The sequence below is a fragment of the Triticum dicoccoides genome, chromosome 5B, assembly GCF_002162155.2.
Source record: "Triticum dicoccoides isolate Atlit2015 ecotype Zavitan chromosome 5B, WEW_v2.0, whole genome shotgun sequence".
Classification (NCBI taxonomy): domain Eukaryota; kingdom Viridiplantae; phylum Streptophyta; class Magnoliopsida; order Poales; family Poaceae; genus Triticum; species Triticum dicoccoides.
The window spans coordinates 421,252,071-421,264,571 of NC_041389.1; positions in this window are offsets into that span (position 1 = coordinate 421,252,071).

Below are 12,501 nucleotides of genomic sequence, written 5' to 3' on the forward strand. Positions count from 1 at the left end.
ACAGTCTCTCATTGTATCATGACAGTCAGTTTTCGGCTTTCTCTACTGAGGCGCTCATCCGGAATAACCAGGACACCATCGCAGTAGTTCTCCTTTGGCCTGCCTTAGCCGGATGATAGCGGAACATAAGGCGGCAAACCTAGGAGCCGGGTAAACCCAACATTTGACCAAAGACATGATTTGGAGCTGATGCATATACGGCCAAACTCGTGACGCCGAACACTCCTGAGGGTATTCAGTCTTTTGTAAAGGAAGGTAGGCTGACAAGAGCCTATTGTAAGCCCTTTATTCCTAGGTACGTGCAATTTAGTCTACCGTGGCCAAATGCCAAAAACGGCAGCATCCTCTGTGGGTATAGAAACCATGGGATGGTTTAAACAACAAGAGGCAGTAGAAAAGATTTACACAAGGGCTTAATCTAAAAAGAAACCTGTTGCACGGGGCCCTGCTGCACGTCTGCGCCTTTGTCTCCATTGTGTCCTATCCTGGAAGGGTATCACGCGAACATTGTCTGTAAAAAAAGAAAAACTTGTAGGAGGGTGCAACGTAAGTATGCGATTAAAAAGTGTTAGCTATTGGCCTGCCAATAAGGTCGAGCCGAGCGTGGGGTTGTATTAAATATATACCGCCCCTAGTTTCCATTATGGGATTACAGATACGGTGCCCTATTTGAATTTTATCCGGGCTACCGGACTCGTCTAACCGTGTCTGTGGTCATAATGACCAATCATGTTTTCGAGTACTGGAGGCCGCTTATAGTCCGGCCGCCAGGGCCGTCGTGTACTCCTCTGCGTGTGAAGGGTGCTCTCTGATTACGCTAACGGTGATGACGCCATGGGGACCGGGCATCTTGATTGTAAGGTGGCCATAGTGTGGCAATGCATTGAAGCGGGCAAAGGTCGTTCTTCCAAGCAATGCGTGATAGCTGCTTCGGAAGGGTGCGATGGTGAAGAGCAGCTCTTCGCTTCTGGAGTTGCCTGGGGAGCTGAATGTTACTTTCAGCACGACGGAGCCCCTGGCGCAGGCCGCAACACCCGGTATCACCCCTTCAAAAGTGGTGTTGCTTTTAATTCTGGATGGGTCTATCCCCATTCTACGGACAGTTCCTTCATATATTAGATTGAGACCACTGCCGCCGTCCATGAGGACACGGGTGAGACGGTATCCGTCGATTATTGAGTCAAGCACCAAGGCCTGTGATCCTCCTTGCCGAATTGTAGTTCGGCCATCCATGTGATCGAAAGAGATCGGACGGGACATCCAGTAGTGAGATGTGGGTACGACGGGCTCTACATCATGTGCTTCTATGGGCGCACGGTCATGCCTTCTCATGGATGTGTGAGTCGTGTGGATCATGTTTACTGTTTTAACCTCTGGCGGGAATTTTTTCTATCACCCAGTGTTCAGATGGTGAGGTTCATCCTCGTCTTCGCTTGGTGTGTCCCTCCCCTTGTGTTTGGCATTTATTTTGCCATCCTGCTTGAAGACCCAGCACTCTCTATGGGTGTGGTTCGCAGGTTTCTCCGGGGTGCCATGAATTTGGCATAGTCTGTCCAGGACTCTGTTCAGACCGGACAGTCCATGTTTACTGCCTTTGAATGGCTTCTTTTGTTGATCAAGTCAAGAGCCCCTGAATTCGGCATTGACCGTCGTGTTGTCCGGGCTCTCTTCCTTGTTTTGGCGTTTGTCTTTATTACACCGTGGCTTCCCGTTGCCATCCCTTATTTCGGATGTGCTGGGGTCACTGGTGCCTTTATGGGCCAGCCAGCTATCCTCATCCGCGCAAAAGCGGGTCATAAGGCTTGTTAAGTCTGCCATTGTCCTTGGCTTTTCTTGGCCGAGGTGTCGGGCAAGCCAATCGTCACGGATGCTGTGTTTGAAAGCCGCTAAGGCTTCGGTGTCCGGACAGTCGACAATTTGATTCTTCTTAGTGAGGAATCTGTTCCAAAGCTTGCGGGCGGACTCTCTCGGTTGTTGCATTATGTGACTTAGATCGTTTGCATCCGGAGGCCGGACATAAGTCCATTGGAAGTTGGCCCTGAAAGTATCTTCGACTTCCTCCCAACTCCCAATTGAGTTTTTGGGGAGGCTTTTCAACCAGTGTCGAGTTGGTCCCTTCAACTTGAGGGGAAGGTATTTGATGGCATGGAGGTCATCCCCACGAGCCATGTGAATATGCAGGATAAAATCCTCTATCCAGACCCCTGGGTCTGTCATGCCGTCGTATGCCTCCATGTTCACAGGTTTAAAGCCTTGTGGGAATTCATGGTTCAGTACTTCTTCGGTGAAGCACAGGGGGTGAGCAGCTCCTCTATATCAGGGCGCATTGTGGCATGTAGTCGGCTTTTGTTGTGTCCGGGGTTGATTCCGAACTGGTATATAGCTTGTATGAGCATTTGGGTGACCAAAGTCCCTCGCTGGGGTGGGTCTTCTAGATCCATATATGGACCTGGCTGCACCGCCCCTCTTATCCGGATGCTCGCGTGGATCGTGCGCAGTGTCCGCAGGCGCTCTGTTATGGTTGTGAAGCGGTACGTATGGTTTCTTGGTCGAATTTTCTTTTGGTGGAACGGCCGCATCGTCGAATTCTGGCAGTAGCTTGCGCTTTGGATAGCTTTTCGTATGGCGGTCATCGCCATATCTTTCTTCAGTGTCTAGCACTTTATTCCATCTTTGGCTGAGCTTTTCCTGTGCAGCTTTGAGCCGTTGCTTCTGCGTTTTTAGACTTCTTGCGATGGCCATAAGCTTTCTGTGGAGGTTGTCTCGTTCCACTTGTTCGTCCGGGATGATGAATGCATCGCTGTCCGGACTGTCTTCCTATGCTGGGGCGGCATCATGAGCGCGTCCCTCCAGATTATTGTGATCGGGTATTTGCTCCGAACTTGATTTGGCGTGACCTGGCTAGTCCTGCTCCATTGCTGGGTCCGTGTGGTCAGTATTGCATTCGGAGTTTGCGGGTATATCATCCCTTATTGTGCTCTTGTCGCTATTTTTGCCATTGCTGGACTTTGAGCGGCGTCTGCGCCACCTTTTTGGCTTTTTCCCGGGTGTTTTATCTTCCGAGTTATCGCTGTCATCCTTATTGGGCATATCTACCATGTATATGTCGTGTGACAAGGTAGTAGTCCCGCGCCCCAGGGATTCTGGAGCTTCTCATGCATCTTCGTCAATACCGTCGATGTCTTCGGAGTTCAAGTCATGCATGTCGGTTAAATCTTCGATTGTGGCAATGAAGTGGGTGGTGGGTGGGCATCGAAATTCTTCGTCGCCTGCTGCCCACTCGGGCCGGTCATAGTTCGGCCCAGACTCTCCTGACAAAGATAGAGACCTTACCAAGTTCAGCATGTTGCCAAAGGGCGAGTGCTGAAAGATGTCCGCAGCTGTAAACTCCATTACCGAAGCCCAGCCTGGCTCGACTGGCTCGAGAGCGAGCGGACCGGGACCAACAACCGGATATGAGTCCGGGGGTCCAGGGTAACAGGCCTCCACAGAGGTCGGATCTGTGTTCAGCTCCACCGCCGATGAGTGTGCGGCCCGCGGGGTGGGGTCTAGCCCTCCGTCCGTAGGCAACGCAACCTACCCTGGATGTAGATCTAGGGCTGCTTCGGGGATGACGTCCCGAGTATTGTCCGACTACAGGTCTAGGACGTGCTCGTCGTGACTATCCGGCGCTCCTGGCGCAGGCTCGAACTGCTCCAACTAGCCAAGCGAAATGATCCGTCGTGCGAAGCCGCCGAACACAAAGATCTGTCCGGGGAGAAAAACCTCACCCTGGACTGTGTTGTTGATGATTGATGATGCCATCAAGCCTCGAAACGACAACACAGAGGAACTCTCAATGAAAGCACCAATATCGGTGTCAAAACCGGCGGATCTCGAGTAGGGGGTCCCGATCTGTGCGTCTTAGGCTGATGGTAACAGGAAGCAAGGGACACAATGTTTACCCAGGTTCGGGCCCTCTCGATGGAGGTAAAACCCTACTTCCTGCTTGATTATATTGAAGATATGTGGAATACAAGAGCAGATCTACCACGAGATCGTAGAGGCTAAACCCTAAGAGCTAGCCTATGATGGTATGATTGTAAATGTGATCGGCCTTCTAAGGACCATCCTCTCCGGTTTATATAGACACCGGAGAGCTAGGGTTTACATGGAGTCGGTTACAAGGAAGGAAACATAATATCCGTATCGCCAAGCTTGTCTTCCACGCCAAGGAGAGTCCCATCCGGACACGAGCCGAAGTCTTGAGTCTTGTATCTTGACGCTTCTATAGTCTGGACGATGGATATAGTCCGGCTGTCCGGATACTCCCTTATCCAGGACTCCCTCACTCCTCACCGGTAAAAAACCCCAAGTTTGATACTTTCGAGTATTCGGCTCAAAGTGCTACATTTTTTATAAGCATCGTCGTTCTAAATTTGCTCCTAAGTCTCATGAAGGTTTCCTACTTGGTTATGGCTCAAACTCTCACACTTACTGTGTCTACAATAATTTCACCCGAAAGGTTGAAGAGACGATAGATGTGAACTTTGATGAATCTAACGGCTCGCAAGTAGAGCGATTGCCAATTGATGTAGGAGACAAAGACCCGTCGGAATCAATCCAATACTTGTCTATTGGCAAGATTCATCCAACGGAGGTGAAGGAGAGTACCTCGTCCATCCAAGTGGAAGCTTCCACCTCACAACAAGGTGAACCAAGAGTTGATAGGAAAGCATCCACGAGTGGGACACACCAAGACGAAGAAACCGAGGAAGTACACCAAGATGAACATCAACAACCTCCTTCTCCACCATGACAAGAGAACAAAAACGTTAACAATGAAGAAGGCCAAGAAGAAGAACAAGATGAAGAAGATGTTCCACCAATATCCAAGCAAAATCTTTCACGAGTTCGAGCAAGAGTTGCCAAAGACCATCCCGTCGAGCAAATCTACAATGATATCCAAACCGGGAGAATCACTCGCTCTATAACTCGTTTAGCTAACTTTTGCGAACATTATTCATTCATCTCTAGCATTGAACCTATGAAGGTTGAAGAAGCATTGGAAGATCCGGATTGGATAGACGCCATGCATGAAGAGCTACACAACTTTGAGAGAAACCAAGTTTGGACATTGGTTGAGAAGCCCGACAACAACCACAACATCATTGGTACCAAATGGGTGTTTCGCAACAAGCAAGATGAAGATGGACAAGTAGTTTGCAACAATGCACGTCTCGTCGCCCAAGGCTACACTCAAGTCGAAGGTATGCACTATGGTGAGACATACGCCCCTGTTGCTAGATTTGAGTCCATTCGTATCTTATTTGCCTATGCTAATCACCATGATATCACCTTGTACCAAATGGACTTTAAAAGTGCTTTTCTAAATGGACATTAAAAATTCATTGGAAGTTTATGTTAAGCAACCTCCCGGCTTTCTCAATCCTAAGAAACCTAATCATGTTTACAAACTTCACAAAGCTCTTTATGGTCTTAAACAAGCTCCTCGAGCATGGTATAAATGCTTGACCAAGTTCCTTATTGAAAAAGGCTTTGAAATTTGAAAAAATGATTCTACTCTTTTTACTAAAAGGGTTAATGGAGAACTATTTGTGTGCCAAATCTATGTTGATGATATTATATTTGCTTCGACTAACCCTCATTTTAGTGAAATCTTTGTAAAGCTAATGTCGGAGAAGTTTGAGATGTCGATGATGAGTGAACTCAAATTCTTTCTCAGTTTGCAAATCAAGCAAACTAAGGAAGGTACCTTTGTCTCTCAAACAAAGTACACCAAGGACTTATTCAAGAAGTTCAATATGCAAGAATGCCAAGGTATGACTACACCCATGCCTACTAGTGGACATCTTGATTTGACCAAAGATGGTGAACTGGTTGATCAAAAGGTTTACCGCTCCATGATTGGTTCATTGTTATACCTATGTGCTTCTCGTCCCGATATTATGCTAAGTGTGTGCATGTGTGCACGATATCAAGCCGCTCCTAAAGAATGTCATCTTAAGGCTGTGAAAAGGATAGTGAGATACTTAATCCACACACCAAATTTTGGCATTTGGTATCCTAAGAGGGCCTCTTTTAATCTTGTTGGCTACTCCGACTCGGACTATGCCGGTGACAAGGTTGATAGAAAGTCCACTTCTGGTACTTGTGAATTTCTTGGTAGATCTCTTGTGTCTTGGTCCTCCAAGAAACAAAACTCGGTATCCTTATCCACCGCCGAAGCGGAATACATTGCCATTGGTTCATGTTGTGATCAATTACTTTGGATGACCCAAACACTTAAAGATTATGGGATATATGTGAAACATGTTCCATTGCTTTGTGACAATGAAAGTGCTATCAAGATTGCTCACAATTCCGTGCAACACTCTCGAACTAAGCATATTGAAGTTCGTCATCATTTCATTCAAGATCATGTTGCCAAAGGGGACATTAATCTTAAGCATGTTCGTACCGACAAGCAATTGGCGGATATATTCACTAAACCACTTGATGAGAAAGTGTTTTGCAGGTTGAGAGGTGAAATGAACATCATTGATGCTTCAAACCTTGAGTAGAAACTCCATTTGTATGCATGCAAGACATGAGCTTACGACTAATCCTTGATATTTCTCTTATGATGATAATCTTGTGTTTTGGATATATTTGCACCTTGCATGTTATCTAACCCTTGTAGGTACTTGGATGAATCTAAATCTATGAGATTGCAACTCACTCACATCTTGAGCAATCTCTACATCACCAAGTCTCTACACGATGGTGGTTGAAGACGAGGAAGCACGAAACCATTCAAACATATCCTTTGAAAAATTATATATTAAGTATCATGATTGTCATTTTGGATACAAAAGTTCTTTTCCTTACAAAAACTAACCCATGTAGGTAGATGAACTCAAATTCCAAATGGTGCTCCCAATTCTTGATGAGCTACATCAACCTTGAGCAACCTACACAAGTTCAACTACATGATCATGATCAACACCACCACCCAAGGTATGTTATTCCATCTTAGAGAAGCTTTACTCCAAGTCATGAGTCAAAGCAACTCGACAAGATGTGAATACATCAATATGCTTAAACAAAAAATGGTAACCCCATTTTGAGCTTAAACGATGAGTATGGCCTATGATCAAGTGATCTCACTTGACTCCTAAGTCAATATACTCTAACATAGGTGACTTTGTCGCCGACCAATCCTAGATGAAGTTCTCTTGTGTTCTTTTCTGTGCTCTTGCATTTGTCTCTTGCATATTTGTTTCCCTTTTCAAAAAAAATCATCTAGATTACTTTTCTTTTCTGTTCTGCATTCCCTGCATCCAATTCCTTTCAAATCTTTCAATTAATTCCTTGCAAATCCTTGTGAGATCTTACTTGTCTAAGTGAGCTGAGGTGACAAGTGTTCTCTCTGCGATGAACTCGGTCTCACCGGTCTGTTGCCTTCGGTCCAACCGAATTCTTTCGGTCCAACAGAAGCACACAACTTGGTGCCACCAATTTCACAACAGGAAAAACAGCTTGCCACTTGTTCCTGCATTCTTCTTGATCCAGCTCCACTCAATGATTCTTGTCCTCTACCAGCATCACATTCGACTTGCTGCTTTGCTCTGTGACTCAAGGACCAAACCCATTTGTAACAAATATCCAGAAGAACCCTTCTTGGAAATAGATGTCAAAGGGGGAGAGAGAGATCACATCAAAGCTTAATCATTTCTATAGGGGTAGAAAATACTCAGGGGAGAGAGACCCCAGATGTTTGGTGTTCAAGAGGAGAGAAGTCACATGTCTTTAAGAGGGGAAAGACATGTTCATATTTGGTTGTTTGCATTAGCTCTGTTTCTTTTCTTCGCCCTGATTTTATGTTCCCTATCTTCTCCCAATATCCCATGCTAGATTTAGGGGGAGCAACACATCTAAGGGAAGGAAATCCTTGAATTCATAGCACATCTTTACCTTTGGGGACATGTCTATATCCAATGTGGTACTCAGTACTCACTCTGTACATGTCATCCCAGTCTTTGTATTCTTGTGGTTTCTTTTGTTTGCTCTGGCTAGTAAGTGTATCTATGTTATCTAACTTTGTTTACATAGGTTCATTCCTTCCTAAGCCAACTTAAGGCCACAACATAAGTATATGCATCATAGTCATGTGTATGAGAATTTCTTGCTGATGTACATACTGTTTGCAAGAAGGACTCATGAGCATGAAGGTACATTTCCCATATTCACATCATTTGCTCTAAGGCATATAGCCAAGATACATGTAACACATTGCTTACTCTTCATGCTTATGCATTCACATGCTCCTATATTCCATATTTACATGACTGCATACATGTAGGGGGAGCCTATGCATGTTACATGTCTTTCCAAAGCTTTACTTGTTATTCTCTATATCTTTATCTAAAGCTTTGATATATGTTGTCATCAATTACCAAAAAGGGGACATTAAAAGCACAAGTGCTCCCTGGGTGATTTTGGTAATTAATGTCAACATATCTCTTGTTGGACTAGTACTTTTACCTAGTATGTTTCAGATAAGTTCAACAATGGAGTGGCATGGATTAGAGGATGTGGAACCCCTTCAAGATGCTAAGGACAAAGGATTGGCTCAAGCTCAAAGCACAGGACTCTACATTTTACTTTTAGTGATTCAAGATCACATTGAGTCTATAGGAAAGCCAATAATATTAGGAGGGGATGAGGTGTTGCTTAATGGCTTGCTTGCTCAAAGTGCTTAGTGATATGCTCCAAAGCCCTCAACCACTTTCTCACATACACATATGTCCCAAACCAAAAGTCAAACTCGGCCTTAATGAATCTTTCTATCTGGTGCCACCGAGTTCACATGACATAGCCACTACTAGAAACCCTAGTTTTTTCGGTCTCACTGATAGGGATCTCGGTCTCACCGAGATGGGATTGTAATCTCTCCGTGTGTGTCCATTACCAAAATCGGTCTCACCGAGTTTGTGTAATCGGTCCTACCGAGATTGCAATGCAAACTCACTGTTTCCCTTTCGTAACATTTTGGTCCAATTAAGATGAGCGAATCGGTCCCACCGAGTTTGCCTGGCCAACCCTCTGTGTGTCTATTACCAAAATCGGTCTCACCGAGTTTGTGTAATCGGTCCCACCAAGATTACGTTATGCCCTAACCCTAACCATATCGGTCCCACCGAGATGACATGTCGGTCCCACCGAAAATCCTAATGGTCACATTATTTACTAAATTGGTCCGACTGAGTTTTAGGATTCTGTCCCACCGAGTTTGGTAAGTCGGGTGTAATGGTTAGATTTTGTGTGGAGGCTATATATACCCCTCCACCCACTCTTCATTCATGGAGAGAGCCATCAGAACATGCCTACACTTCCAGCATTCATTTTCTGAGACAGAACCACCTACTCATGTGTTGAGACCAAGATATTTCATTCCTACCACATAAATCTTGATCTCTAGCCTTCCCCAAGTTGCTTTCCACTCAAAACTTCTTTCCACCAAATCCAAATCCTGTGAGAGAGAGTTGAGTGTTGTGGAGACTATCATTTGAAGCACAAGAGCAAAGAGTTCATCATCAACACACCATTTGTTACTTCTTGGAGAGTGGTGTCTCCCAGATTGGCTAGGTGTCACTTGGGAGCCTCCGTCAAGATTGTAGAGTTGAACCAAGGATTTGTAAGGGCAAGGAGATCACCTACTTCATGAAGATCTACCCTAGTGAGGCAAGTCCTTCATGGGCGACGACCATGGTGGGATAGACATGGTTGCTTCTTCGTGGACCCTTCTGTTGGAAATATGCCCTAGAGGCAATAATAAATAAGTTATTATTATATTTCCTTGTCCACGATAATCGTTTATTATCCATGCTATAATTGTATTGATAGGAAACTTAGATACATGTGTGGATACGTAGACAACACCATGTCCCTAGTAAGCCTCTAGTTGACTAGCTCATTGATCAATAGATGGTTACAGTTTCCTGACCATGGACATTGGATGTCGTTGATAACAGGATCACATCATTAGGAGAATGATGTGATGGAAAAGACCCAATCCTAAGCCTAGCACAAAGATCGTGTAGTTCGTATGCTAAATCTTTTCTAATGTCAAGTATCATTTCCTTAGACCATGAGATTATGCAACTCCCAGATACCGTAGGAATGCTTTGGGTGTACCAAACGTCACAACGTAACTGGGTGGCTATAAAGGTGCACTACAGGTATCTCCGAAAGTGTCTGTTGGGTTGGCACAAATCGAGACTGGGATTTGTCACTCCGGTTAACGGAGAGGTATCTCTGGGCCCACTCGGTAGGACATCATCATAATGTGCAGAATGTGACCAAGGGGTTGATCCCGGGATGATGTGTTACGGAACGAGTAAAGAGACTTGCCGGTAACGAGACTGAACAAGGTATCGGCATACCGACGATCGAATCTCGGGCAAAGTACAATACCGCTAGACAAAGGGAATTGTATACGGGATCGATTGAGTCCTTGACATCGTGGTTCATCCGATGAGATCATCGTGGAACATGTGGGAGCCAACATGGGTATCCAGATCCCATTGTTGGTTATTGACCGGAGAACGTCTCGGTCATGTCTGCATGGTTCCCGAACCCGTAGGGTCTACACACTTAAGGTTCGATGACGCTAGGGTTATAAAGGAAGTTTGTATGTGGTTACCGAATGTTGTTCGGAGTCCCGGATGAGATCCCGGACATCACGAGGAGTTCCGGAATGGTCCGGAGGTAAAGATTTATATATGGGAAGTCATGTTTTGGTCACCGGAAAAGTTTCGGGTTTTATCGGTAACGTACCGGGACCACCGGGAGGGTCCCGGGGGTCCACCAAGTGGGGCCACCGGCCCCGGAGGCTTGCATGGGCCTAGAGTGGAAAGGGACCAGCCCCAGAGTGGGCTGGTGCGCCTCCCACCCTTGCCCAAGGCGCAGCTAGGAGGGGAGAGGGGAAACCCTAGGCGCAGATGGGCCTATAGGCCCACCCTAGGGCGCGCCCCCTCTCTCCCCCTCTTGGGCGCCCCCTCCAAGTCCCATCTAGGGCTGGCCGCCGCCCCCTAGGGGTGGAAACCTAGGTGGGGGCGCAGCCCCCTCTCCCCCTATATATAGTGGAGGCATTGGAGCAGCCCAACACATTAGTTTCTTCTCCTGTTGGCGCAGCCCTACCTCTCTTTCTCCTCATATCTCGCGGTGCTTGGCGAAGCCCTGCTGGACTACCACGCTCCCCCATCACCACCACGCCGTTGTGCTGCTGCTGGATGGAGTGTTCCTCAACCTCTCCCTCTCTCCTTGCTGGATCAAGGCGTGGGAGACGTCACCGGGCTGTACGTGTGTTGAACGCGGAGGTGCCGTCCGTTCGGCACTAGGATCTCCGGTGATTTGGATCACGACGAGTACGACTCCTTCAACCCCGTTCTCTTGAACGCTTCCGCTTAGCGATCTACAAGGATATGTAGATGCACTCTCCTTCCCCTCGTTGCTGGTTTCTCCATAGATAGATCTTGGTGACATGTAGGAAAATTTTGAATTTCTGCTACGTTCCCCAATAGTGGCATCATGAGCTAGGTCTATTGCGTAGATTCTTTGCATGAGTAGAACACAAAGTAGTTGTGGGCGTTGATGTTGTTCAATATGCTTATCGTTACTAGTCCAATCTTATTTCGACGGTATTGTGGGATGAAGTGGCCCGGACCGACCTTACACGTACTCTTACGTGAGACAGGTTCCACCGACTGACATGCACTTGGTGCATAAGGTGGCTAGCGGGTGCCAGTCTCTCCCACTTTAGTCGGAACGGATTCGATGAAAAGGGTCCTTATGAAGGGTAAATAGCAATTGGCATATCACGTTGTGGTTTTGCGTAGGTAAGAAACGTTCTTGCTAGAAACCCATAGCAGCCACGTAAAACATGCAAACAACAATTAGAGGACGTCTAACTTGTTTTTGCAGGGTATGCTATGTGATGTGATATGGCCAAGAAGAATGTGATGAATATATGTGATGTATGAGATTGATAATGTTCTTGTAATAGGAATCACGACTTGCATGTCGATGAGTATGACAACCGGCAGGAGCCATAGGAGTTGTCTTTATTTATTGTATGACCTGCGTGTCATTGAACAACGCCATGTAATTACTTTAATTTATTGCTAACCGGTAGCCATAGTAGTAGAAGTAATAGTTGGCGAGACAACTTCATGAAGACACGATGATGGAGATCATAATGATGGAGATCATGGTGTCATGCCGGTGACGATGATGATCATGGAGCCCCGAAGATGGAGATCAAAAGGAGCAAAATGATATTGGCCATATCATGTCACTATTTGATTGCATGTGATGTTTATCATGTTTATGCATCTTATTTGCTTAGAACGACGGTAGTAAATAAGATGATCCCTCATTAAAATTTGAAGAAAGTGTTCCCCCTAACTGTGCACCGTTGCGAAAGTTCGTCGTTTCTAAGCACCACGTGATGATCGG